This window comes from Crinia signifera, chromosome 19 (assembly GCF_055691185.1).
Source record: "Crinia signifera chromosome 19, ASM5569118v1, whole genome shotgun sequence".
Lineage (NCBI taxonomy): Eukaryota > Metazoa > Chordata > Amphibia > Anura > Myobatrachidae > Crinia > Crinia signifera.
In genome coordinates this window covers 135,508,019-135,533,254 of record NC_139226.1, presented here as the reverse complement: position 1 = coordinate 135,533,254, position 25,236 = coordinate 135,508,019, and positions in this window count along the sequence as shown.

Genomic DNA, 25,236 nt, shown 5'->3' with positions numbered 1-25,236 from the left:
CTGGGCATGGTAGGGGGCTTGAGGGCGCCAGGCCCCGCCCACTTCCGCTTTGGGGCCCAGCAACAGTTTCCAGGGCAACCCTGGGCATGGCTGGGGGCTTGAGGGCGCCAGGCCCCGCCCACTTCCGCTTTGGGGCCCAGCAACAGTTGCCAGGGCAAGCCTGGGCATGGCAGGGGGCTTGAGGGCGCCAGGCCCCGCCCACTTCCGCTTTCTGGCCCAGCAACAGTTGCCAGGGCAACACTGGGCATGGCAGGGGGCTGGAGGGCGCCAGGTCCCGCCCACTTCCGCTTTGGGGCCCAGCAACAGCTGCCAGGGCAAACCTGGGGTTGGCAGGGGGTTGGAGGGTGCCAGGCCCCGCCCACTTCCGCTTTAAGGGTCAGCAACAGCTGCCAGGGCAAGCCTGGGCATGGCAGGGGGCTGGAGGGCGCCAGGTCCCGCCCACTTCCGCTTTGGGGCCCAGCAACAGTTGCCAGGGCAAGCCTGGGCATGGCAGGGGGCTTGAGGGCGCCAGGCCCCGCCCACTTCCGCTTTCTGGCCCAGCAACAGTTGCCAGGGCAACACTGGGCATGGCAGGGGGCTTGAGGGAGCCAGGCCCCGCCCACTTCTGCTTTGGTGGCCAGCAACAGTTGCCAGGGCAAGCCTGGGTATGGCAGGGGGCTGGAGGGCGCCATGCCACGCCCACTTCCGCTTTGGGGGCCAGCAACAGTTGCCAGGGCAACCCTGGGCATGGCAGGGGACTGGAGGGCGCCAGTCCCCGCCCACTTCCGCTTTAGGGGTCATCAACAGTTGCCAGGGCAAGGCTGGGGGCTTGAGGGCGCCAGGCCCCGCCCACTTCCGCTTTGAGGCCCAGCAACAGTTAGCAGGGCAAGCCTGGGCATGGCTGGGGGCTTGAGGGCGCCATACCCCGCCCACTTCCGCTTTGAGGGTCAGCAACAGTTGCCAGGACAACCCTGGGCATGGCAGGGGGCTTGGAAGGTGCCAGGTCCCGCCCACTTCCGCTTTGGGGGTCAGCAACAGTTGCCAGGGCAACCCTGGGCATGGCAGGGGGCTTGAGGGCGCCAGGCCCCGCCCACTTCCGCTTTGGGGCCCAGCAAAACAGCTGCCAGGGCAACCCTGGGCATGGCAGGGGGCTTGAGGGCGCCAGGTCCCGCCCACTTCCGCTTTGGGGCCCAGCAACAGCTGCCAGGGCAACCCTGGGCATGGCAGGGGGCTTGAGGGCGCCATTCCCTGCCCACTTCCGCTTTGGGGGCCAGCAACAGTTTCCAGGGCAACCCTGGGCATGGCAGGGGGCTGGAGGGTGCCAGGCCCTGTCCACTTCCGGTTTGGGGCCCAGCAGCAGTTGCCAGGGCAAGCCTGGGCATGGCAGGGGGCTTGAGGGCGCCAGACCCCGCCTATTTCCGCTTTGGGGGCCAGCAACAGTTGCCTAGGCAACCCTGGGCATGGCAGGGGGCTTGAGGGTGCCATGCCCCGCCAACTTCCGCTTTGGGGGCCAGCAACAGTTGCCAGGGCAACCCTGGGCATTGCTGGGGGCTTAAGGGCGCCATGCCCCGCCCACTTCCGCTTTGGGGGCCGGCAACCCTGGGCATGGCAGCGGGCTTGAGGGCGCCATGCCCCGCCCACTTCCGCTTTGGGGGCCAGCAACAGTTGCCAGGGCAACCCTGGGCATGGTAGGGTGCTTGAGGGAGCCAGACCCCGCCCACTTCCGCTTTGGGGCCCAGCAACAGTTGCCAGGGCAACCCTGGGCATGGCAGTGGACTGGAGGGCGCCAGGCCCCGCCCAATTCCGATTTGGGGCCCAGCAACAGTTGCCAGGTCAAGCCTGGGCATGGCAGGGGGCTTGAGGGCGCCAGGCCCCGCCCACTTCCGCTTTCTGGCCCAGCAACAGTTGCGAGGGCAAAGCTGGGAATGGCAGGGGGCTTGAGGGCGCCATGCCCCGCCCACTTCCGCTTTGGGGGCCAGCAACAGTTGCCAGGGCAACCCTGGGCATTGCTGGGGGCTTAAGGGCGCCATGCCCCGCCCACTTCCGCTTTGGGGGCCAGCAACAGTTGCCAGGGCAACCCTGGGCAAGGCAGGGGGCTGGAGGGCGTCAGGCTCCGCCCACTTCCGCTTTGGGGGCCAGCAACAGTTGCCAGGGCAACCCTGGGCATGCCAGGGGGCTGGAGGGCGCCAGGCCCCGCCCACTTCCGCTTTAAGGATCAGCAACAGTTGCCAGGGCAAGCCTGGGCATGGCTGGGGGCTTGAGGGCGCCAGGTTACGCCCACTTCCGTTTTGGGGGCCAGCAACAGTTGCCAGGGCAAGCCTGGGCATGGCAGGGGGCTAAAGGGCGCCAGGTCCCGCCCACTTCCGCTTTGGGGCCAAGCAACAGTTGCCAGGGCAAGTCTGGGCATGGCAGGGGGCTTGAGGGCGCCAGGCCCCGCCCACTTCCGCTTTGGGGCCCAGCAACAGTTGCCAGGGCAACCCTGGGCATGGCAGGGGGCTTGAGGGCGCCAGGCTCCTCCCACTTCCGCTTTGGGGGTAAGCAACAGTTGCCAGGGCAACCCTGGGCATGCCAGGGGGCTTGAGGGCGCCAGGACCCGCCCACTTCCGCTTTGGGGGCCAGCAACAGTTGCCAGGGCAACCCTGGGCATGCCAGGGGGCTGGAGGGCGCCAGGCCCAACCACTTCCGCTTTAAGGGTCAGCAACAGTTGCCAGGGCAAGCCTGGGCATGGCAGGGGGCTGGAGGGCGCCAGGTCCCGCCCACTTCCGCTTTGGGGCCCAGCAACAGTTGCCAGGGCAAGTCTGGGCATGGCAGGGGGCTTGAGGGCGCCAGGCCCCGCCCACTTCCGCTTTGGGGCCCAGCAACAGTTGCCAGGGCAACCCTGGGCATGGCAGGGGGCTTGAGGGCGCCAGGCCCCGCCCACTTTCGCTTTGGGGCCCAGCAACAGTTGCCAGGGCAACCCTGGGCATGGCAGGGGGCTTAAGGGCGCCAGGCCCCGCCCACTTCCGCTTTGGGGCCCAGCAACAGTTGCCAGGGCAACCCTGGGCATGGCTGGGGGCTTAAGGGCGCCATGCCCCGCCCACTTCCGCTTTGGGGGCCAGCAACAGTTGCCAGGGCATCCCTGGGCATGGCAGGGGGCTGGAGGGCGTCAGGCTCCGCCCACTTACGCTTTGGGGACCAGCAACAGTTGCCAGGGCAACAATGGGCATGCCAGGGGGCTGGAGGGCGCCAGGCCCCGCCCACTTCCGCTTTAAGGGTCAGCAACAGTTGCCAGGGCAAGCCTGGGCATGGCAGGGGGCTTGAGGGCGCCAGGCCCCACCCACTTCCGTTTTGGGGGCCAGCAACAGTTGCCAGGGCAACACTGGGCATGGCAGGGGGCTGGAGGGCGCCAGTCCCCGCCCACTTCCGCTTTAGGGGTCAGCAACAGTTGCCAGGGCAAGGCTGGGGGCTTGAGGGCGCCAGGCCCCGCCCACTTCCGCTTTGAGGCCCAGCAACAGTTAGCAGGGCAAGCCTGGGCATGGCTGGGGGCTTGAGGGCGCCATACCCCGCCCACTTCCGCTTTGAGGGTCAGCAACAGTTGCCAGGGCAACCCTGGGCATGGCAGGGGGCTTGAGGGCGCCAGGCCGCGCCCACTTCCGCTTTGGGGCCCAGCAAAACAGCTGCCAGGGCAACCCTGGGCATGGTAGGGGGCTTGAGGGAGCCAGGTCCCGCCAACTTCCGCTTTGGGGCCCAGCGACAGTTGCCAGGGCAACCTTGGTTATGGCAGGGGGCTGGAGGGCGTCAGGCTTCGCCCACTTCCGCTTTGGGGGCCAGCAACAGTTGCCAGGGCAACCCTGGGCATGGCAGGGGGCTGGAGGGTGCCAGGCCCCGTCCACTTCCGCTTTGGGGCCCAGCAGCAGTTGCCAGGGCAAGCCTGGGCATGGCAGGGGGCTTGAGGGCGCCAGACCCCGCCCACTTCCGCTTTGGGGCCCAGCAACAGATGCCAGGGCAACCCTGGGTATGGCAGGGGGCTGGAGGGCGCCAGGCCCCGCCCATTTCCACTTTGGGGGCCAGCAACAGTTGCCAGGGCAACCCTGGGCATGGCAGGGGGCTGGAGGGCGCCATTCCCCGCCTACTTCCGCTTTGGGGGCCAGCAACAGTTGCCAGGGCAACCCTGGGCATGGCAGGGGGCTGGAGGGCGCCAGGCCCCGCCCACTTCCGCTTTGGGGCCCAGCAACAGTTTCCAGGGCAACCCTGGGCATGGTAGGGGGCTTGAGGGCGCCAGGCCCCGCCCACTTCCGCTTTGGGGCCCAGCAACAGTTGCCAGGGCAACCCTGGGCATGGCAGGGGGCTGGAGGGCGCCAGGCCCCGCCCACTTCCGCTTTAAGGGTCAGCAACAGTTGCCAGGGCAAGCCTGGGCATGGCAGGGGGCTTGAGCGCGCCAGGCCCCACCCACTTCCGTTTTGGGGGCCAGCAACAGTTGCCAGGGCAACAGTGGGCATGGCAGGGGGCTGGAGGGCGCCAGTCCCCGCCCACTTCCGCTTTAGGGGTCAGCAACAGTTGCCAGGGCAAGGCTGGGGGCTTGAGGGCGCCAGGCCCCGCCCACTTCCGCTTTGAGGCCCAGCAACAGTTAGCAGGGCAAGCCTGGGCATGGCTGGGTGCTTGAGGGTGCCATACCCCGCCCACTTCCGCTTTGAGGGTCAGCAACAGTTGTCAGGGCAAGCCTGGGCATGGCAGGGGGCTGGAGGGTGCCAGGTCCCGCCCACTTCCGCTTTGGGGCCCAGCAACAGTTGCCAGGGCAAACATGGGCATGGCAGCGGGCTTGAGGGCGCCATGCCCCGCCCACTTCCGGTTTGGGGCCAGCAACGGTTGCCAGGGCAACCCTGGGCATGGCTGGGGGCTTAAGGGCGCCATGCCCCGCCCACTTCCGCTTTGGGGGCCAGCAACAGTTGCCAGGGCAACCCTGGTCATGGCAGGGGGCTGGAGGGCGTCAGGCTCCGCCCACTTCCGCTTTGGGGGCCAGCAACAGTTGCCAGGGCAACCCTGGGCATGCCAGGGGGCTTGAGGGCGCCAGGCCCCGCCCACTTCCGCTTTGGGGCCCAGCAACAGTTGCCAGGGCAAGCCTGGGCATGGCAGGGGGCTTGAGGGCGCCAGGCCCCGCCCACTTTCGCTTTTAGGGTCAGCAACAGTTGCCAGGGCAAGCCTGGGCATTTCAGGGGGCTTAAGGGCGCCAGGCCCAGCCCACTTCCGCTTTGGGGCCCAGCAACAGTTGCCAGGGCAACCCTGGGCATGGCAGGGGGCTTGAGGGCGCCAGGCCCCGCCCACTTCCGCTTTGGGGGCCAGCAACAGTTGCCAGGGCAACCCTGGGCATGGCAGGGGGCTTGATGGTGCCATGCCCCGCCCACTTCCGCTTTGGGGCCCAGCAACAGTTGCCAGGGCAACCCTGGGCATGGCAGTGGGCTGGAGGGCGCCAGGCCCCGCCCACTTCCGATTTGGGGCCCAGCAACAGCTGCCAGGGCAAACCTGGGCATGGCAGGGGGCTGGAGGGCGCCAGGCCCCGCCCACTTCCGCTTTTAGGGTCAGCAACAGTTGCCAGGGCAAGCCTGGGGATGGCAGGAGGCTGGAGGGCGCCAGGTCCCGCCCACATCCGCTTTGGGGCCCAGCAACAGTTGCCAGGGCAAGCCTGGGCATGGCAGGGGGCTTGAGGGCGCCAGGCCCCGCCCACTTCCGCTTTCTGGCCCAGCAACAGTTGCCAGGGCAAACCTGGGCATGGCAGGGGGCTTGAGGGCGCCATGCCCCGCCCACTTCCGCTTTGGGGGCCAGCAACAGTTGCCAGGGCAATCCTGGGCATGGCTGGGGGCTTAAGGGCGCCATGCCCCGCCCACTTCCACTTTGGGGGCCAGCAACAGTTGCCAGGGCAACCCTGGGCATGGCAGGGGGCTTGAGGGCGCCATTCCCCGCCCACTTCCGCTTTTGGGGCCAGCAACAGTTGCCAGGGCAACCCTGGGCATGGCAGGGGGCTGGAGGGTGCCAGGCCCTGTCCACTTCCGCTTTGGGGCCCAGCAGCAGTTGCCAGGGCAAGCCTGGGCATGGCAGGGGGCTTGAGGGCACCAGACCCCGCCTACTTCCGCTTTGGGGGCCAGCAACAGTTGCCTAGGCAACCCTGGGCATGGCAGGGGGCTTGAGGGTGCCAGGCCCCGCCCACTTCCGCTTTGGGGCCCAGCAACAGTTGCCAGGGCACCCTGGGCATGGTAGGGGGCTTGAGGGCGCCAGTCCCCGCCCACTTCCGCTTTGGGGCCCAGCAACAGTTCCTAGGGCAACCCTGAGCATATCAGGGGGCTTAAGGGCGCAAGGCCCCGCCCACTTCCGCTTTGGGGCCCAGCAACAGTTTCCAGGGCAACCCTGAGCATATCAGGGGGCTTGAGGGCGCCAGGCCCCACCCACTTCCGCTTTGGGGGCCAGCAACAGTTGCCAGGGCAACCCTGGGCATGGCAGGGGGCTTGAGGGTGCCATGCCCCGCCCACTTCCGCTTTGGGGGCCAGCAACAGTTGCCAGGGCAACCCTGGGCATGGCAGTGGGCTGGAGGGCGCTAGGCCCCGCCCACTTCCGCTTTGGGGCCCAGCAACAGCTGCCAGGGCAACCCTGGGCATGGCAGGGGGCTGGAGGGCGCCAGGTCCCGCCCACTTCCGCTTTGGGGCCCAGCAACAGTTGCCAGGGCAAGCCTGGGCATGGCAGGGGGCTTGAGGGCGCCATGCCCCGCCCACTTCCGGTTTGGGGCCAGCAACAGTTGCCAGGGCAACCCTGGGCATGGCTGGGGGCTTAAGGGCGCCATGCCCATCCCACTTCCGCTTTGGGGGCCGGCAACCCTGGGCATGGCAGCGGGCTTGAGGGTGCCATGCCCCGCCCACTTCCGCTTTGGGGGCCAGCAACAGTTGCCAGGGCAACCCTGGGCATGGTAGGGGGCTTGAGGGAGCCAGACTCCGCCCACTTCCGCTTTGGGGCCCAGCAACAGTTGCCAGGGCAACCCTGGGCATGGCAGTGGGCTGGAGGGCGCCAGGCCACGCCCAATTCCGATTTGGGGCCCAGCAACAGTTGCCAGGTCAAGCCTGGGCATGGCAGGGGGCTTGAGGGCGCCAGGCCCCGCCCACTTCCGCTTTCTGGCCCAGCAACAGTTGCGAGGGCAAACCTGGGAATGGCAGGGGGCTTGAGGGCGCCATGCCCCGCCCACTTCCGCTTTGGGGGCCAGCAACAGTTGCCAGGGCAACCCTGGGCATTGCTGGGGGCTTAAGGGCGCCATGCCCCGCCCACTTCCGCTTTGGGGGCCAGCAACAGTTGCCAGGGCAACCCTGGGCATGGCAGGGGGCTTGAGGGCGTCAGGCTCCGCCCACTTCCGCTTTGGGGGCCAGCAACAGTTGCCAGGGCAACCCTGGGCATGCCAGGGGGCTGGAGGGCGCCAGGCCCCGCCCACTTCCGCTTTAAGGATCAGCAACAGTTGCCAGGGCAAGCCTGGGCATGGCTGGGGGCTTGAGGGCGCCAGGTTACGCCCACTTCCGTTTTGTGGGCCAGCAACAGTTGCCAGGGCAAGCCTGGGCATGGCAGGGGGCTAAAGGGCGCCAGGTCCCGCCCACTTCCGCTTTGGGGCCAAGCAACAGTTGCCAGGGCAAGTCTGGGCATGGCAGGGGGCTTGAGGGCGCCAGGCCCCGCCCACTTCCGCTTTGGGGCCCAGCAACAGTTGCCAGGGCAACCCTGGGCATGGCAGGGGGCTTGAGGGCGCCAGGCTCCTCCCACTTCCGCTTTGGGGGTAAGCAACAGTTGCCAGGGCAACCCTGGGCATGCCAGGGGGCTTGAGGGCGCCAGGACCCGCCCACTTCCGCTTTGGGGGCCAGCAACAGTTGCCAGGGCAACCCTGGGCATGCCAGGGGGCTGGAGGGCGCCAGGCCCAACCACTTCCGCTTTAAGGGTCAGCAACAGTTGCCAGGGCAAGCCTGGGCATGGCAGGGGGCTGGAGGGCGCCAGGTCCCGCCCACTTCCGCTTTGGGGCCCAGCAACAGTTGCCAGGGCAAGTCTGGGCATGGCAGGGGGCTTGAGGGCGCCAGGCCCTTCCCACTTCCGCTTTGGGGCCCAGCAACAGTTGCCAGGGCAACCCTGGGCATGGCAGGGGGCTTGAGGGCGCCAGGCCCCGCCCACTTCCGCTTTGGGGCCCAGCAACAGTTGCCAGGGCAACCCTGGGCATGGCAGGGGGCTTAAGGGCGCCAGGCCCCGCCCACTTCCGCTTTGGGGCCCAGCAACAGTTGCCAGGGCAACCCTGGGCATGGCTGGGGGCTTAAGGGCGCCATGCCCCGCCCACTTCCGCTTTGGGGGCCAGCAACAGTTGCCAGGGCATCCCTGGGCATGGCAGGGGGCTGGAGGGCGTCAGGCTCCGCCCACTTACGCTTTGGGGACCAGCAACAGTTGCCAGGGCAACAATGGGCATGCCAGGGGGCTGGAGGGCGCCAGGCCCCGCCCACTTCCGCTTTAAGGGTCAGCAACAGTTGCCAGGGCAAGCCTGGGCATGGCAGGGGGCTTGAGGGCGCCAGGCCCCACCCCCTTCCGTTTTGGGGGCCAGCAACAGTTGCCAGGGCAACCCTGGGCATGGCAGGGGGCTGGAGGGCGCCAGTCCCCGCCCACTTCCGCTTTAGGGGTCAGCAACAGTTGCCAGGGCAAGGCTGGGGGCTTGAGGGCGCCAGGCCCCGCCCACTTCCGCTTTGAGGCCCAGCAACAGTTAGCAGGGCAAGCCTGGGCATGGCTGGGGGCTTGAGGGCGCCATACCCCGCCCACTTCCGCTTTGAGGGTCAGCAACAGTTGCCAGGGCAACCCTGGGCATGGCAGGGGGCTGGAAGGTGCCAGGTCCCGCCCACTTCCGCTTTGGGGGTCAGCAACAGTTGCCAGGGCAACCCTGGGCATGGCAGGGGGCTTGAGGGCGCCAGGCCGCGCCCACTTCCGCTTTGGGGTCCAGCAAAACAGCTGCCAGGGCAACCCTGGGCATGGTAGGGGGCTTGAGGGAGCCAGGTCCCGCCAACTTCCGCTTTGGGGCCCAGCGACAGTTGCCAGGGCAACCTTGGTTATGGCAGGGGGCTGGAGGGCGTCAGGCTTCGCCCACTTCCGCTTTGGGGGCCAGCAACAGTTGCCAGGGCAACCCTGGGCATGGCAGGGGGCTGGAGGGTGCAAGGCCCCGTCCACTTCCGCTTTGGGGCCCAGCAGCAGTTGCCAGGGCAAGCCTGGGCATGGCAGGGGGCTTGAGGGCGCCAGACCCCGCCCACTTCCGCTTTGGGGCCCAGCAACAGATGCCAGGGCAACCCTGGGTATGGCAGGGGGCTGGGGGGCGCCAGGCCCCGCCCATTTCCGCTTTGGGGGCCAGCAACAGTTGCCAGGGCAACCCTGGGCATGGCAGGGGGCTGGAGGGCGCCATTCCCCGCCTACTTCCGCTTTGGGGGCCAGCAACAGTTGCCAGGGCAACCCTGGGCATGGCAGGGGGCTGGAGGGCGCCATTCCCCGCCCACTTCCGCTTTGGGGCCCAGCAACAGTTTCCAGGGCAACCCTGGGCATGGTAGGGGGCTTGAGGGCGCCAGGCCCCGCCCACTTCCGCTTTGGGGCCCAGCAACAGTTGCCAGGGCAACCCTGGGCATGGCAGGGGGCTGGAGGGCGCCAGGCCCCGCCCACTTCCGCTTTAAGGGTCAGCAACAGTTGCCAGGGCAAGCCTGGGCATGGCAGGGGGCTGGAGGGCGCCAGGTCCCGCCCACTTCCGCTTTGGGGCCCAGCAACAGTTGCCAGGGCAACCCTGGGCATGGCAGCGGGCTTAAGGGCGCCATGCCCCGCCCACTTCCGGTTTGGGGCCAGCAACAGTTGCCAGGGCAACCCTGGGCATGGCTGGGTGCTTAAGGGCACCATGCCCCGCCCACTTCCGCTTTGGGGGCCAGCAACAGTTGCCAGGGCAACCCTGGGCATGGCAGGGGGCTGGAGGGCGTCAGGCTCCGCCCACTTCCGCTTTGGGGGCCAGCAACAGTTGCCAGGGCAACCCTGGGCATGCCAGGGGGCTTAAGGGCGCCATGCCCCGCCCACTTCCGCTTTGGGGGCCAGCAACAGTTGCCAGGGCAAGCCTGGGCATGGCAGGGGGCTGGAGGGCGTCAGGCTCCGCCCACTTCCGCTTTGGGGACCAGCAACAGTTACCAGGGCAACCCTGGGCATGCCAGGGGGCTGGAGGGCGCCAGTCCCCGCCCACTTCCGCTTTAAGGGTCAGCAACAGTTGCCAGGGCAAGCCTGGGCATGGCAGGGGGCTTGAGCGCGCCAGGCCCCACCCACTTCCGTTTTGGGGGCCAGCAACAGTTGCCAGGGCAACAGTGGGCATGGCAGGGGGCTGGAGGGCGCCAGTCCCCGCCCACTTCCGCTTTAGGGGTCAGCAACAGTTGCCAGGGCAAGGCTGGGGGCTTGAGGGCGCCAGGCCCCGCCCACTTCCGCTTTGAGGCCCAGCAACAGTTAGCAGGGCAAGCCTGGGCATGGCTGGGTGCTTGAGGGTGCCATACCCCGCCCACTTCCGCTTTGAGGGTCAGCAACAGTTGTCAGGGCAAGCCTGGGCATGGCAGGGGGCTGGAGGGTGCCAGGTCCCGCCCACTTCCGCTTTGGGGCCCAGCAACAGTTGCCAGGGCAAACCTGGGCATGGCAGCGGGCTTGAGGGCGCCATGCCCCGCCCACTTCCGGTTTGGGGCCAGCAACAGTTGCCAGGGCAACCCTGGGCATGGCTGGGGGCTTAAGGGCGCCATTCCCCGCCCACTTCCGCTTTGGGGGCCAGCAACAGTTGCCAGGGCAACCCTGGTCATGGCAGGGGGCTGGAGGGCGTCAGGCTCCGCCCACTTCCGCTTTGGGGGCCAGCAACAGTTGCCAGGGCAACCCTGGGCATGCCAGCGGGCTTGAGGGCGCCAGGCCCCGCCCACTTCCGCTTTGGGGCCCAGCAACAGTTGCCAGGGCAAGCCTGGGCATGGCAGGGGGCTTGAGGGCGCCAGGCCCCGCCCACTTTCGCTTTTAGGGTCAGCAACAGTTGCCAGGGCAAGCCTGGGCATTTCAGGGGGCTTAAGGGCGCCAGGCCCCGCCCACTTCCGCTTTGGGGCCCAGCAACAGTTGCCAGGGCAACCCTGGGCATGGCAGGGGGCTTGAGGGCGCCAGGCCCCGCCCACTTCCGCTTTGGGGGCCAGCAACAGTTGCCAGGGCAACCCTGGGCATGGCAGTGGGCTGGAGGGCGCCAGGCCCCGCCCACTTCCGCTTTGGGGCCCAGCAACAGCTGCCAGGGCAAACCTGGGCATGGCAGGGGGCTGGAGGGCGCCAGGCCCCGCCCACTTCCGCTTTTAGGGTCAGCAACAGTTGCCAGGGCAAGCCTGGGCATGGCAGGGGGCTTGAGGGCGCCAGGCCCCGCCCACTTCCGCTTTCTGGCCCAGCAACAGTTGCCAGGGCAAACCTGGGCATGGCAGGGGGCTTGAGGGCGCCATGCCCCGCCCACTTCCGCTTTGGGGGCCAGCAACAGTTGCCAGGGCAATCCTGGGCATGGCTGGGGGCTTAAGGGCGCCATGCCCCGCCCACTTCCGCTTTGGGGGCCAGCAACAGTTGCCAGGGCAACCCTGGGCATGGCAGGGGGCTGGAGGGCGTCAGGCCCCGCCCACTTCCGCTTTCTGGCCCAGCAACAGTTGCCAGGGCAAACCTGGGCATGGCAGGGGGCTTGAGGGCGCCATGCCCCGCCCACTTCCGCTTTGGGGGCCAGCAACAATTGCCAGGGCAATCCTGGGCATGGCAGGGGGCTGGAGGGCGCCAGGCCCCTCCCACTTCCGCTTTGGGGCCCAGCAACAGTTGCCAGGGCAACCCTGGGCATGGTAGGGGGCTTGAGGGCGCCAGGCCCCGCCCACTTCCGCTTTGGGGCCCAGCAACAGTTTCCAGGGCAACCCTGGGCATGGCTGGGGGCTTGAGGGCGCCAGGCCCCGCCCACTTCCGCTTTGGGGCCCAGCAACAGTTGCCAGGGCAAGCCTGGGCATGGCAGGGGGCTTGAGGGCGCCAGGCCCCGCCCACTTCCGCTTTCTGGCCCAGCAACAGTTGCCAGGGCAACACTGGGCATGGCAGGGGGCTGGAGGGCGCCAGGTCCCGCCCACTTCCGCTTTGGGGCCCAGCAACAGCTGCCAGGGCAAACCTGGGGTTGGCAGGGGGTTGGAGGGTGCCAGGCCCCGCCCACTTCCGCTTTAAGGGTCAGCAACAGCTGCCAGGGCAAGCCTGGGCATGGCAGGGGGCTGGAGGGCGCCAGGTCCCGCCCACTTCCGCTTTGGGGCCCAGCAACAGTTGCCAGGGCAAGCCTGGGCATGGCAGGGGGCTTGAGGGCGCCAGGCCCCGCCCACTTCCGCTTTCTGGCCCAGCAACAGTTGCCAGGGCAACACTGGGCATGGCAGGGGGCTTGAGGGAGCCAGGCCCCGCCCACTTCTGCTTTGGTGGCCAGCAACAGTTGCCAGGGCAAGCCTGGGTATGGCAGGGGGCTGGAGGGCGCCATGCCACGCCCACTTCCGCTTTGGGGGCCAGCAACAGTTGCCAGGGCAACCCTGGGCATGGCAGGGGACTGGAGGGCGCCAGTCCCCGCCCACTTCCGCTTTAGGGGTCATCAACAGTTGCCAGGGCAAGGCTGGGGGCTTGAGGGCGCCAGGCCCCGCCCACTTCCGCTTTGAGGCCCAGCAACAGTTAGCAGGGCAAGCCTGGGCATGGCTGGGGGCTTGAGGGCGCCATACCCCGCCCACTTCCGCTTTGAGGGTCAGCAACAGTTGCCAGGACAACCCTGGGCATGGCAGGGGGCTTGGAAGGTGCCAGGTCCCGCCCACTTCCGCTTTGGGGGTCAGCAACAGTTGCCAGGGCAACCCTGGGCATGGCAGGGGGCTTGAGGGCGCCAGGCCCCGCCCACTTCCGCTTTGGGGCCCAGCAAAACAGCTGCCAGGGCAACCCTGGGCATGGCAGGGGGCTTGAGGGCGCCAGGTCCCGCCCACTTCCGCTTTGGGGCCCAGCAACAGCTGCCAGGGCAACCCTGGGCATGGCAGGGGGCTTGAGGGCGCCATTCCCTGCCCACTTCCGCTTTGGGGGCCAGCAACAGTTTCCAGGGCAACCCTGGGCATGGCAGGGGGCTGGAGGGTGCCAGGCCCTGTCCACTTCCGGTTTGGGGCCCAGCAGCAGTTGCCAGGGCAAGCCTGGGCATGGCAGGGGGCTTGAGGGCGCCAGACCCCGCCTATTTCCGCTTTGGGGGCCAGCAACAGTTGCCTAGGCAACCCTGGGCATGGCAGGGGGCTTGAGGGTGCCATGCCCCGCCAACTTCCGCTTTGGGGGCCAGCAACAGTTGCCAGGGCAACCCTGGGCATTGCTGGGGGCTTAAGGGCGCCATGCCCCGCCCACTTCCGCTTTGGGGGCCAGCAACAGTTGCCAGGGCAACCCTGGGCATGGCAGGGGGCTGGAGGGCGCCAGGCCCCGCCCACTTCCGCTTTGGGGCCCAGCAACAGTTGCCAGGGCACCCTAGGCATGGTAGGGGGCTTGAGGGCGCCAGTCCCCGCCCACTTCCGCTTTGGGGCCCAGCAACAGTTCCTAGGGCAACCCTGAGCATATCAGGGGGCTTATGGGTGCAAAGCCCCGCCCACTTCCGCTTTGGGGCCCAGCAACAGTTTCCAGGGCAACCCTGAGCATATCAGGGGGCTTGAGGGCGCCAGGCCCCGCCCACTTCCGCTTTGGGGGCCAGCAACAGTTGCCAGGGCAACCCTGGGCATGGCAGGGGGCTTGAGGGTGCCATGCCCCGCCCACTTCCGCTTTGGGGGCCAGCAACAGTTGCCAGGGCAACCCTGGGCATGGCAGTGGGCTGGAGGGCGCTAGGCCCCGCCCACTTCCGCTTTGGGGCCCAGCAACAGCTGCCAGGGCAACCCTGGGCATGGCAGGGGGCTGGAGGGCGCCAGGTCCCACCCACTTCCGCTTTGGGGCCCAGCAACAGTTGCAAGGGCAAGCCTGGGCATGGCAGGGGGCTTGAGGGCGCCAGGCCCCGCCCACTTCCGCTTTCTGGCCCAGCAACAGTTGCCAGGGCAACCCTGGGCATGGCAGGGGGCTTGAGGGCGCCATGCCCCGCCCACTTCCGGTTTGGGGCCAGCAACAGTTGCCAGGGCAACCCTGGGCATGGCTGGGGGCTTAAGGGCGCCATGCCCCGCCCACTTCCGCTTTGGGGGCCGGCAACCCTGGGCATGGCAGCGGGCTTGAGGGCGCCATGCCCCGCCCACTTCCGCTTTGGGTGCCAGCAACAGTTGCCAGGGCAACCCTGGGCATGGTAGGGGGCTTGAGGGAGCCAGACCCCGCCCACTTCCGCTTTGGGGCCCAGCAACAGTTGCCAGGGCAACCCTGGGCATGGCAGTGGGCTGGAGGGCGCAAGGCCCCGCCCACTTCTGCTTTGGGGCCCAGCAACAGCTGCCAGGGCAAACCTGGGCATGGCAGGGGGCTGGAGGGCGCCAGGCCCCGCCCACTTCCGCTTTTAGGGTCAGCAACAGTTGCCAGGGCAACCCTGGGCATGGCAGGGGGCTGGAGGGCGCCAGGTCCCGCCCACTTCCGATTTGGGGCCCAGCAACAGTTGCCAGGTCAAGCCTGGGCATGGCAGGGGGCTTGAGGGCGCCAGGCCCCGCCCACTTCCGCTTTCTGGCCCAGCAACAGTTGCGAGGGCAAACCTGGGAATGGCAGGGGGCTTGAGGGCGCCATGCCCCGCCCACTTCCGCTTTGGGGGCCAGCAACAGTTGCCACGGCAACCCTGGGCATTGCTGGGGGCTTAAGGGCGCCATGCCCCGCCCACTTCCGCTTTGGGGGCCAGCAACAGTTGCCAGGGCAAGCCTGGGCATGGCAGGGGGCTGAAGGGCGCCAGGTCCCGCCCACTTCCGCTTTGGGGCCAAGCAACAGTTGCCAGGGCAAGTCTGGGCATGGCAGGGGGCTTGAGGGCGCCAGGCCCCGCCCACTTCCGCTTTGGGGCCCAGTAACAGTTGCCAGGGCAACCCTGGGCATGGCTGGGGGCTTGAGGGCGCCAGGACCCGCCCACTTCCGCTTTGGGGGCCAGCAACAGTTGCCAGGGCAACCCTGGGCATGCCAGGGGGCTGGAGGGCGCCAGGCCCAACCACTTCCGCTTTAAGGGTCAGCAACAGTTGCCAGGGCAAGCCTGGGCATGGCAGGGGGCTGGAGGGCGCCAGGTCCCACCCACTTCCGCTTTGGGGCCCAGCAACAGTTGCCAGGGCAAGTCTGGGCATGGCAGGGGGCTTGAGGGCGCCAGGCCCCGCCCACTTCCGCTTTGGGGCCCAGCAACAGTTGCCAGGGCAACCCTGGGCATGGCAGGGGGCTTGAGGGCGCCAGGCCCCGCCCATATCCGCTTTGGGGCCCAGCAACAGTTGCCAGGGCAACCCTGGGCATGGCAGGGGCTTAAGGGCGCCAGGCCCCGCCCACTTCCGCTTTGGGGCCCAGCAACAGTTGCCAGGGCAACCCTGGGCATGGCTGGGGGCTTAAGGGCGCCATGCCCCGCCCACTTCCGCTTTGGGGGCCGGCAACCCTGGGCATGGCAGGGGGCTGGAGGGCGTCAGGCTCCGCCCACTTACGCTTTGGGGACCAGCAACAGTTGCCAGGGCAACAATGGGCATGCCAGGGGGCTGGAGGGCGCCAGGCCCCGCCCACTTCCGCTTTAAGGGTCAGCAACAGTTGCCAGGGCAAGCCTGGGCATGGCAGGGGGCTTGAGGGCGCCAGGCCCCACCCACTTCCGTTTTGGGGGCCAGCAACAGTTGCCAGGGCAACCCTGGGCATGGCAGGGGGCTGGAGGGCGCCAGTCCCCGCCCACTTCCGCTTTAGGGGTCAGCAACAGTTGCCAGGGCAAGGCTGGGGGCTTGAGGGCGCCAGGCCCCGCCCACTTCCGCTTTGAGGCCCAGCAACAGTTAGCAGGGCAAGCCTGGGCATGGCTGGGGGCTTGAGGGCGCCATACCCCGCCCACTTCCGCTTTGAGGGTCAGCAACAGTTGCCAGGGCAACCCTGGGCATGGCAGGGGGCTGGAAGGTGCCAGGTCCCGCCCACTTCCGCTTTGGGGGTCAGCAACAGTTGCCAGGGCAACCCTGGGCATGGCAGGGGGCTTGAGGGCGCCAGGCCGCGCCCACTTCCGCTTTGGGGCCCAGCAAAACAGCTGCCAGGGCAACCCTGGGCATGGCAGGGGGCTGGAGGGCGCCAGTCCCCGCCCACTTCCGCTTTAGGGGTCAGCAACAGTTGCCAGGGCAAGGCTGGGGGCTTGAGGGCGCCAGGCCCCGCCCGCTTCCGCTTTGAGGCCCAGCAACAGTTAGCAGGGCAAGCCTGGGCATTGCTGGGGGCTTGAGGGCGCCATACCCCGCCCACTTCCGCTTTGAGGGTCAGCAACAGTTGCCAGGGCAACCCTGGGCATGGCAGGGGGCTGGAAGGTGCCAGGTCCCGCCCACTTCCGCTTTGGGGGTCAGCAACAGTTGCCAGGGCAACCCTGGGCATGGCAGGAGGCTTGAGGGCGCCAGACCCCGCCCACTTCCGCTTTGGGGCCCAGCAACAGTTGCCAGGGCAAGCCTGGGCATGACTGGGGGCTTGCGGGCGCCAAACCCCACCCACTTCCGCTTTGGGGGTCAGCAACAGATGCCAGGGCAACCCTGGGCATGGCAGGGGGCTGGAGGGCGCCAGGCCCCGCCCATTTCCGCTTTGAGGGCCAGCAACAGTTGCCAGGGCAACCCTGGGCATGGCAGGGGGCTGGAGGGCGCCAGGCCCCGCCCACTTCCGCTTTAAGGGTCAGCAACAGTTGCCAGGGCAAGCCTGGGCATGGCAGGGGGCTGGAGAGCGCCATTCCCCGCCCACTTCCGCTTTGGGGCCCAGCAACAGTTGCCAGGGCAAGCCTGGGCATGACTGGGGGCTTGCGGGCGCCAGGCCCCGCCCACTTCCGCTTTGGGGCCCAGCAACAGTTTCCAGGGCAACCCTGGGCATGGTAGGGGGCTTGAGGGCGCCAGACCCCGCCCACTTCCGCTTTGGGGCCCAGCAACAGTTGCCAGGGCAAGCCTGGGCATGACTGGGGGCTTGCGGGCGCCAGGCCCCGCCCACTTCCGCTTTGGGGCCCAGCAACAGTTTCCAGGGCAACCCTGGGCATGGTAGGGGGCTTGAGGGCGCCAGGCCCCGCCCACTTCCGCTTTGGGGCCCAGCAACAGTTGCCAGGGCAACCCTGGGCATGGCAGGGGGCTGGAGGGCGCCAGGCCCCGCCCACTTCCGCTTTAAGGGTCAGCAACAGTTGCCAGGGCAAGCCTGGGCATGGCAGGGGGCTGGAGAGCGCCATTCCCCGCCCACTTCCGCTTTGGGGGCCAGCAACAGTTGCCAGGGCAACCCTGGGCATGGCAGGGGGCTTAAGGGCGCCATGCCCCGCCCACTTCCGCTTTGGGGGCCAGCAACAGTTGCCAGGGCACCCTGGGCATGGTAGGGGGCTTGAGGGCACCAGTCCCCGCCCACTTCCGCTTTGGGGCCCAGCAACAGTTTCCAGGGCAACCCTGAGCATATCAGGGGGCTTAAGGGCGCAAGGCCCCGCCCACTTCCGCTTTGGGGCCCAGCAACAGTTGTTAGGGCAACCCTGGGCATGGCAGGGGGCTTGAGGGTGCCATGCCCCGCCCACTTCCGCTTTGGGGCCAGCGACAGTTGCCAGGGCAACCTTGGGCATGGCAGGGGGCTGGAGGGCGTCAGGCTCCGCCAACTTCCGCTTTGGGGGCCAGCAACAGTTGCCAGGGCAACCCTGGGCATGGCAGGGGGCTGGAGGGTGCCAGGCCCCGCCTACTTCCGCTTTGGGGCCCAGCGACAGTTGCCAGGGCAACCTTGGGCATGGCAGGGGGATGTAGGGTGCCAGGCCCCGTCCACTTCTGCTTTGGGGCCCAGCAGCAGTTGCCAGGGCAAGCCTTGGCATGGCAGGGGGCTTGAGGGCGCCAGACCCATCCTACTTCCGCTTTGGGGGCCAGCAACAGTTGCCAGGGCAACCCTGGGCATGGCAGGGGGCTTGAGGGTGCCATGCCCCGCCCACTTCCGCTTTGGGGGCCAGCAACAGTCACCAGGGCAACCCTGGGCATGGCAGGGGGCTGGAGGGCGCCAGGCCCCGCCCACTTCCGCTTTGGGGCCCAGCAACAGTTGCCAGGGCACCCTGGGCATGGTAGGGGGCTTGAGGGAACCAGTCCCCGCCCACTTCCGCTTTGGGGCCCCGCAACAGATTCCATGGCAACCCTTAGCATATCATGGGGCTTAAGGGCGCAAGGCCCCGCCCACTTCCGCTTTGGGGCCCAGCAACAGTTGCCAGGGCAACCCTGGGCATGGCAGGGGGCTTGAGGGTGCCATGCCCCGCCCACTTCCGCTTTGGGGGCCAGCAACAGTTGCCAGGGCAACCCTGGGCATGGCAGTGGGCTGGAGGGCGCTAGGCCCCGCCCACTTCCGCTTTGGGGCCCAGCAACAGCTGCCAGGGCAACCCTGGGCATGGCAGGGGGCTGGAGGGCGCCAGGCCCCGCCCACTTCCGCTTTAAGGGTCAGCAACAGTTCGCAGGGCAAGCCTGGGCATGGCAGGGGGCTTGAGGGCGCCAGGCCCCGCCCACTTCCGCTTTCTGGCCCAGCAACAGTTGCCAGGGCACCCTGGGCATGGTAGGGGGCTTGAGGGCGCCAGTCCCCGCCCACTTCCGCTTTGGGGCCCAGCAACAGTTTCCAGGGCAACCCTGAGCATATCAGGGGGCTTAAGGGCGCAAGTCTCCGCCTACTTCCGCTTTGGGGCCCAGCAACAGTTGCCAGGGTAACCCTGGGCATGGCAGGGGGCTGGAGGGAGCCAGGTCCCGCCCACTTCCGCTTTGGGGCCCAGCAACAGTTGCCAGGGCAACCCTGGGCATGGCAGCGGGCTTAAGGGCGCCATGCCCCGCCCACTTCCGGTTTGGGGCCAGCAACAGTTGCCAGGGCAACCCTGGGCATGGCTGGGGGCTTAAGGGCGCCATGCCCCGCCCACTTCCGCTTTGGGGGCCAGCAACAGTTGCCAGGGCAACCCTGGGCATGGCAGGGGGCTGGAGGGCGTCAGGCTCCGCCCACTTCCGCTTTGGGGGCCAGCAACAGTTGCCAGGGCAACCCTGGGCATGCCAGGGGGCTTGAGGGCGCCAGGCCCCGCCCACTTCCGCTTTGGGGCCCAGCAACAGTTGCCAGGGCAAGCCTGGGCATGGCAGGGGGCTTGAGGGCGCCAGACCCCGCCCACTTTCGCTTTTAGGGTCAGCAACAGTTGCCAGGGCAAGCCTGGGCATTTCAGGGGGCTTAAGGGCGCCAGGCCCCGCCCACTTCCGCTTTGGGGCCCAGCAACAGTTGCCAGGGCAACCCTGGGCATGGCAGGGGGCTTGAGGGCGCCAGGCCCCGCCCACTTCCGCTTTGGGGGCCAGCAACAGTTGCCAGGGCAACCCTGGGCATGGCAGGGGGCTTGATGGTGCCATGCCCCGCCCACTTCCGCTTTGGGGCCCAGCAACAGTTGCCAGGGCAACCCTGGGCATGGCAGTGGGCTGGAGGGCGCCAGGCCCCGCCCACTTCCGCTTTGGGGCCCAGCAACAGCTGCCAGGGCAAGGCTAGGGGCTTGAGGGCGCCAGGCCCCGCCCACTTCCGCTTTTAGGGTCAGCAACAGTTGCCAGGGCAAGCCTGGGGATGGCAGGAGGCTGGAGGGCGCCAGGTCCCGCCCACATCCGCTTTGGGGCCCAGCAACAGTTGCCAGGGCAAGCCTGGGCATGGCAGGGGGCTTGAGGGCGCCAGGCCCCGCCCACTTCCGCTTTCTGGCCCAGCAACAGTTGCCAGGGCAACCCTGGGCATGCCAGGGGGCTGGAGGGCGCCAGGCCCAACCACTTCCGCTTTAAGGGTCAGCAACAGTTGCCAGGGCAAGCCTGGGCATGGCAGGGGGCTGGAGGGCGCCAGGTCCCACCCACTTCCGCTTTGGGGCCCAGCAACAGTTGCCAGGGCAAGTCTGGGCATGGCAGGGGGCTTGAGGGCGCCAGGCCCCGCCCACTTCCGCTTTGGGGCCCAGCAACAGTTGCCAGGGCAACCCTGGGCATGGCAGGGGGCTTGAGGGCGCCAGGCCCCGCCCACTTCCGCTTTGGGGCCCAGCAACAGTTGCCAGGGCAACCCTGGGCATGGCAGGGGGCTTGAGGGCGCCAGGCCCCGCCCACTTCCGCTTTGGGGCCCAGCAACAGTTGCCAGGGCAACCCTGGGCATGGCTGGGGGCTTAAGGGCGCCATGCCCCGCCCACTTCCGCTTTGGGGGCCAGCAACAGTTGCCAGGGCAACCCTGGGCATGGCAGGGGGCTGGAGGGCGTCAGGCTCCGCCCACTTACGCTTTGGGGACCAGCAACAGTTGCCAGGGCAACAATGGGCATGCCAGGGGGCTGGAGGGCGCCAGGCCCCGCCCACTTCCGCTTTAAGGGTCAGCAACAGTTGCCAGGGCAAGCCTGGGCATGGCAGGGGGCTTGAGGGCGCCAGGCCCCACCCACTTCCGTTTTGGGGGCCAGCAACAGTTGCCAGGGCAACCCTGGGCATGGCAGGGGGCTGGAGGGCGCCAGTCCCCGCCCACTTCCGCTTTAGGGGTCAGCAACAGTTGCCAGGGCAAGGCTGGGGGCTTGAGGGCGCCAGGCCCCGCCCACTTCCGCTTTGAGGCCCAGCAACAGTTAGCAGGGCAAGCCTGGGCATGGCTGGGGGCTTGAGGGCGCCATACCCCGCCCACTTCCGCTTTGAGGGTCAGCAACAGTTGCCAGGGCAACCCTGGGCATGGCAGGGGGCTGGAAGGTGCCAGGTCCCGCCCACTTCCGCTTTGGGGGTCAGCAACAGTTGCCAGGGCAACCCTGGGCATGGCAGGGGGCTTGAGGGCGCCAGGCCGCGCCCACTTCCGCTTTGGGGCCCAGCAAAACAGCTGCCAGGGCAACCCTGGGCATTTGAGGGGGCTGGAGGGCGCCAGTCCCCGCCCACTTCCGCTTTAGGGGTCAGCAACAGTTGCCAGGGCAAGGCTGGGGGCTTGAGGGCGCCAGGCCCCGCCCACTTCCGCTTTGAGGCCCAGCAACAGTTAGCAGGGCAAGCCTGGGCATTGCTGGGGGCTTGAGGGCGCCATACCCCGCCCACTTCCGCTTTGAGGGTCAGCAACAGTTGCCAGGGCAACCCTGGGCATGGCAGGGGGCTGGAAGGTGCCAGGTCCCGCCCACTTCCGCTTTGGGGGTCAGCAACAGTTGCCAGGGCAACCCTGGGCATGGCAGGGGGCTTGAGGGCGCCAGACCCCGCCCACTTCCGCTTTGGGGCCCAGCAACAGTTGCCAGGGCAAGCCTGGGCATGACTGGGGGCTTGCGGGCGCCAAACCCCACCCACTTCCGCTTTGGGGGTCAGCAACAGATGCCAGGGCAACCCTGGGCATGGCAGGGGGCTGGAGGGCGCCAGGCCCCGCCCATTTCCGCTTTGAGGGCCAGCAACAGTTGCCAGGGCAACCCTGGGCATGGCAGGGGGCTGGAGGGCGCCAGGCCCCGCCCACTTCCGCTTTAAGGGTCAGCAACAGTTGCCAGGGCAAGCCTGGGCATGACTGGGGGCTTGCGGGCGCCAAACCCCACCCACTTCCGCTTTGGGGGTCAGCAACAGATGCCAGGGCAAGCCTGGGCATGGCAGGGGGCTGGAGAGCGCCATTCCCCGCCCACTTCCGCTTTGGGGCCCAGCAACAGTTGCCAGGGCAAGCCTGGGCATGACTGGGGGCTTGCGGGCGCCAGGCCCCGCCCACTTCCGCTTTGGGGCCCAGCAACAGTTTCCAGGGCAACCCTGGGCATGGTAGGGGGCTTGAGGGCGCCAGGCCCCGCCCACTTCCGCTTTGGGGCCCAGCAACAGTTGCCAGGGCAACCCTGGGCATGGCAGGGGGCTGGAGGGCGCCAGGCCCCGCCCACTTCCGCTTTAAGGGTCAGCAACAGTTGCCAGGGCAAGCCTGGGCATGGCAGGGGGCTGGAGAGCGCCATTCCCCGCCCACTTCCGCTTTGGGGGCCAGCAACAGTTGCCAGGGCAACCCTGGGCATGGCAGGGGGCTTAAGGGCGCCATGCCCCGCCCACTTCCGCTTTGGGGGCCAGCAACAGTTGCCAGGGCACCCTGGGCATGGTAGGGGGCTTGAGGGCACCAGTCCCCGCCCACTTCCGCTTTGGGGCCCAGCAACAGTTTCCAGGGCAACCCTGAGCATATCAGGGGGCTTAAGGGCGCAAGGCCCCGCCCACTTCCGCTTTGGGGCCCAGCAACAGTTGCCAGGGCAACCCTGGGCATGGCAGGGGGCTTGAGGGAGCCAGGCCCCGCCCACTTCCGCTTTGGGGGCCAGCAACAGTTGCCAGGGCAACCCTGGGCATGGCAGGGGGCTTGAGGGTGCCATGCCCCGCCCACTTCCGCTTTGGGGCCCAGCGACAGTTGCCAGGGCAACCTTGGGCATGGCAGGGGGCTGGAGGGCGTCAGGCTCCGCCAACTTCCGCTTTGGGGGCCAGCAACAGTTGCCAGGGCAACCCTGGGCATGGCAGGGGGCTGGAGGGTGCCAGGCCCCGCCTACTTCCGCTTTGGGGCCCAGCGACAGTTGCCAGGGCAACCTTGGGCATGGCAGGGGGATGGAGGGTGCCAGGCCCCGTCCACTTCTGCTTTGGGGCCCAGCAGCAGTTGCCAGGGCAAGCCTTGGCATGGCAGGGGGCTTGAGGGCGCCAGACCCCGCCTACTTCCGCTTTGGGGGCCAGCAACAGTTGCCAGGGCACCCTGGGCATGGTAGGGGGCTTGAGGGCGCCAGTCCCCGCCCACTTCCGCTTTGGGGGCCAGCAACAGTTGCCAGGGCACCCTGGGCATGGTAGGGGGCTTGAGGGCGCCAGTCCCCGCCCACTTCCGCTTTGGGGCCCAGCAACAGATTCCATGGCAACCCTTAGCATATCAGGGGGCTTAAGGGCGCAAGGCCCCGCCCACTTCCGCTTTGGGGCCCAGCAACAGTTGCCAGGGCAACCCTGGGCATGGCAGGGGGCTTGAGGTTGCCATGCCCCGCCCACTTCCGCTTTGGGGGCCAGCAACAGTTGCCAGGGCAACCCTGGGCATGGCAGTGGGCTGGAGGGCGCTAGGCCCCGCCCACTTCCGCTTTGGGGCCCAGCAACAGCTGCCAGGGCAACCCTGGGCATGGCAGGGGGCTGGAGGGCGCCAGGCCCCGCCCACTTCCGCTTTAAGGGTCAGCAACAGTTCGCAGGGCAAGCCTGGGCATGGCAGGGGGCTTGAGGGCGCCAGGCCCCGCCCACTTCCGCTTTCTGGCCCAGCAACAGTTGCCAGGGCACCCTGGGCATGGTAGGGGGCTTGAGGGCGCCAGTCCCCGCCCACTTCCGCTTTGGGGCCCAGCAACAGTTTCCAGGGCAACCCTGAGCTTATCAGGGGGCTTAAGGGCGCAAGTCTCCGCCTACTTCCGCTTTGGGGCCCAGCAACAGTTGCCAGGGCAATCCTGGGCATGGCAGGGGGCTGGAAGGCGCCAGGCCCCGCCCACTTCCGCTTTAAGGGTCAGCAACAGTTGCCAGGGCAAGCCTGGGCATGGCAGGGGGCTGGAGGGCGCCAGGTCCCGCCCACTTCCGCTTTGGGGCCCAGCAACAGTTGCCAGGGCAACCCTGGGCATGGCAGCGGGCTTAAGGGCGCCATGCCCCGCCCACTTCCGGTTTGGGGCCAGCAACAGTTGCCAGGGCAACCCTGGGCATGGCTGGGGGCTTAAGGGCGCCATGCCCCGCCCACTTCCGCTTTGGGGGCCAGCAACAGTTGCCAGGGCAACCCTGGGCATGGCAGGGGGCTGGAGGGCGTCAGGCTCCGCCCACTTCCGCTTTGGGGGCCAGCAACAGTTGCCAGGGCAACCCTGGGCATGCCAGGGGGCTTGAGGGCGCCAGGCCCCGCCCACTTCCGCTTTGGGGCCCAGCAACAGTTGCCAGGGCAAGCCTGGGCATGGCAGGGGGCTTGAGGGCGCCAGACCCCGCCCACTTTCGCTTTTAGGGTCAGCAACAGTTGCCAGGGCAAGCCTGGGCATTTCAGGGGGCTTAAGGGCGCCAGGCCCCGCCCACTTCCGCTTTGGGGCCCGGCAACCCTGGGCATGGCAGGGGGCTTGAGGGCGCCAGGCCCCGCCCACTTCCGCTTTGGGGGCCAGCAACAGTTGCCAGGGCAACCCTGGGCATGGCAGGGGGCTTGATGGTGCCATGCCCCGCCCACTTCCGCTTTGGGGCCCAGCAACAGTTGCCAGGGCAACCCTGGGCATGGCAGTGGGCTGGAGGGCGCCAGGCCCCGCCCACTTCCGCTTTGGGGCCCAGCAACAGCTGCCAGGGCAAGGCTAGGGGCTTGAGGGCGCCAGGCCCCGCCCACTTCCGCTTTTAGGGTCAGCAACAGTTGCCAGGGCAAGCCTGGGGATGGCAGGAGGCTGGAGGGCGCCAGGTCCCGCCCACATCCGCTTTGGGGCCCAGCAACAGTTGCCAGGGCAAGCCTGGGCATGGCAGGGGGCTTGAGGGCGCCAGGCCCCGCCCACTTCCGCTTTCTGGCCCAGCAACAGTTGCCAGGGCAAACCTGGGCATGGCAGGGGGATTGAGGGCGCCATGCCCCGCCCACTTCTGCTTTGGGGGCCAGCAACAGTTGCCAGGTTAATCCTGGGCATGGCTGGGGGCTTAAGGGCGCCATGCCCCGCCCACTTCCGCTTTGGAAGCCAGCAACAGTTGCCAGGGCAACCCTGGGCATGGCAGGGGGCTGGAGGGCGTCAGGCTCCGCCCACTTCCGCTTTGGGGGCCAGCAACAGTTGCCAGGGCAACCCTGGGCATGCCAGGGGGCTGGAGGGCGCCAGGTCCCGCCCACTTCCGCTTTAAGGGTCAGCAACAGTTGGCAGGGCAAGCCTGGGCATGGCTGGGGGCTTGAGGGCGCCAGGCCACGCCCACTTCCGTTTTGGGGGCCAGCAACAGTTGCCAGGGCAACCCTGGGCATGGCAGGGGGCTGGAGGGCGCCAGTTCCCGCCCACTTCCGCTTTAGAGGTTAGCAACAGTTGCCAGGGCAAGGCTGGGGGCTTGAGGGCGCCAGGCCCCGCCCACTTCCGCTTTGGGGCCCAGCAACAGTTAGCAGGGCAAGCCTGGGCATGGCTTGGGGCTTGAGGGCGCCAGACCCCGCCCACTTCTGCTTTGGGGGTCAGCAACAGTTGCCAGGGCAACCCTGGGCATG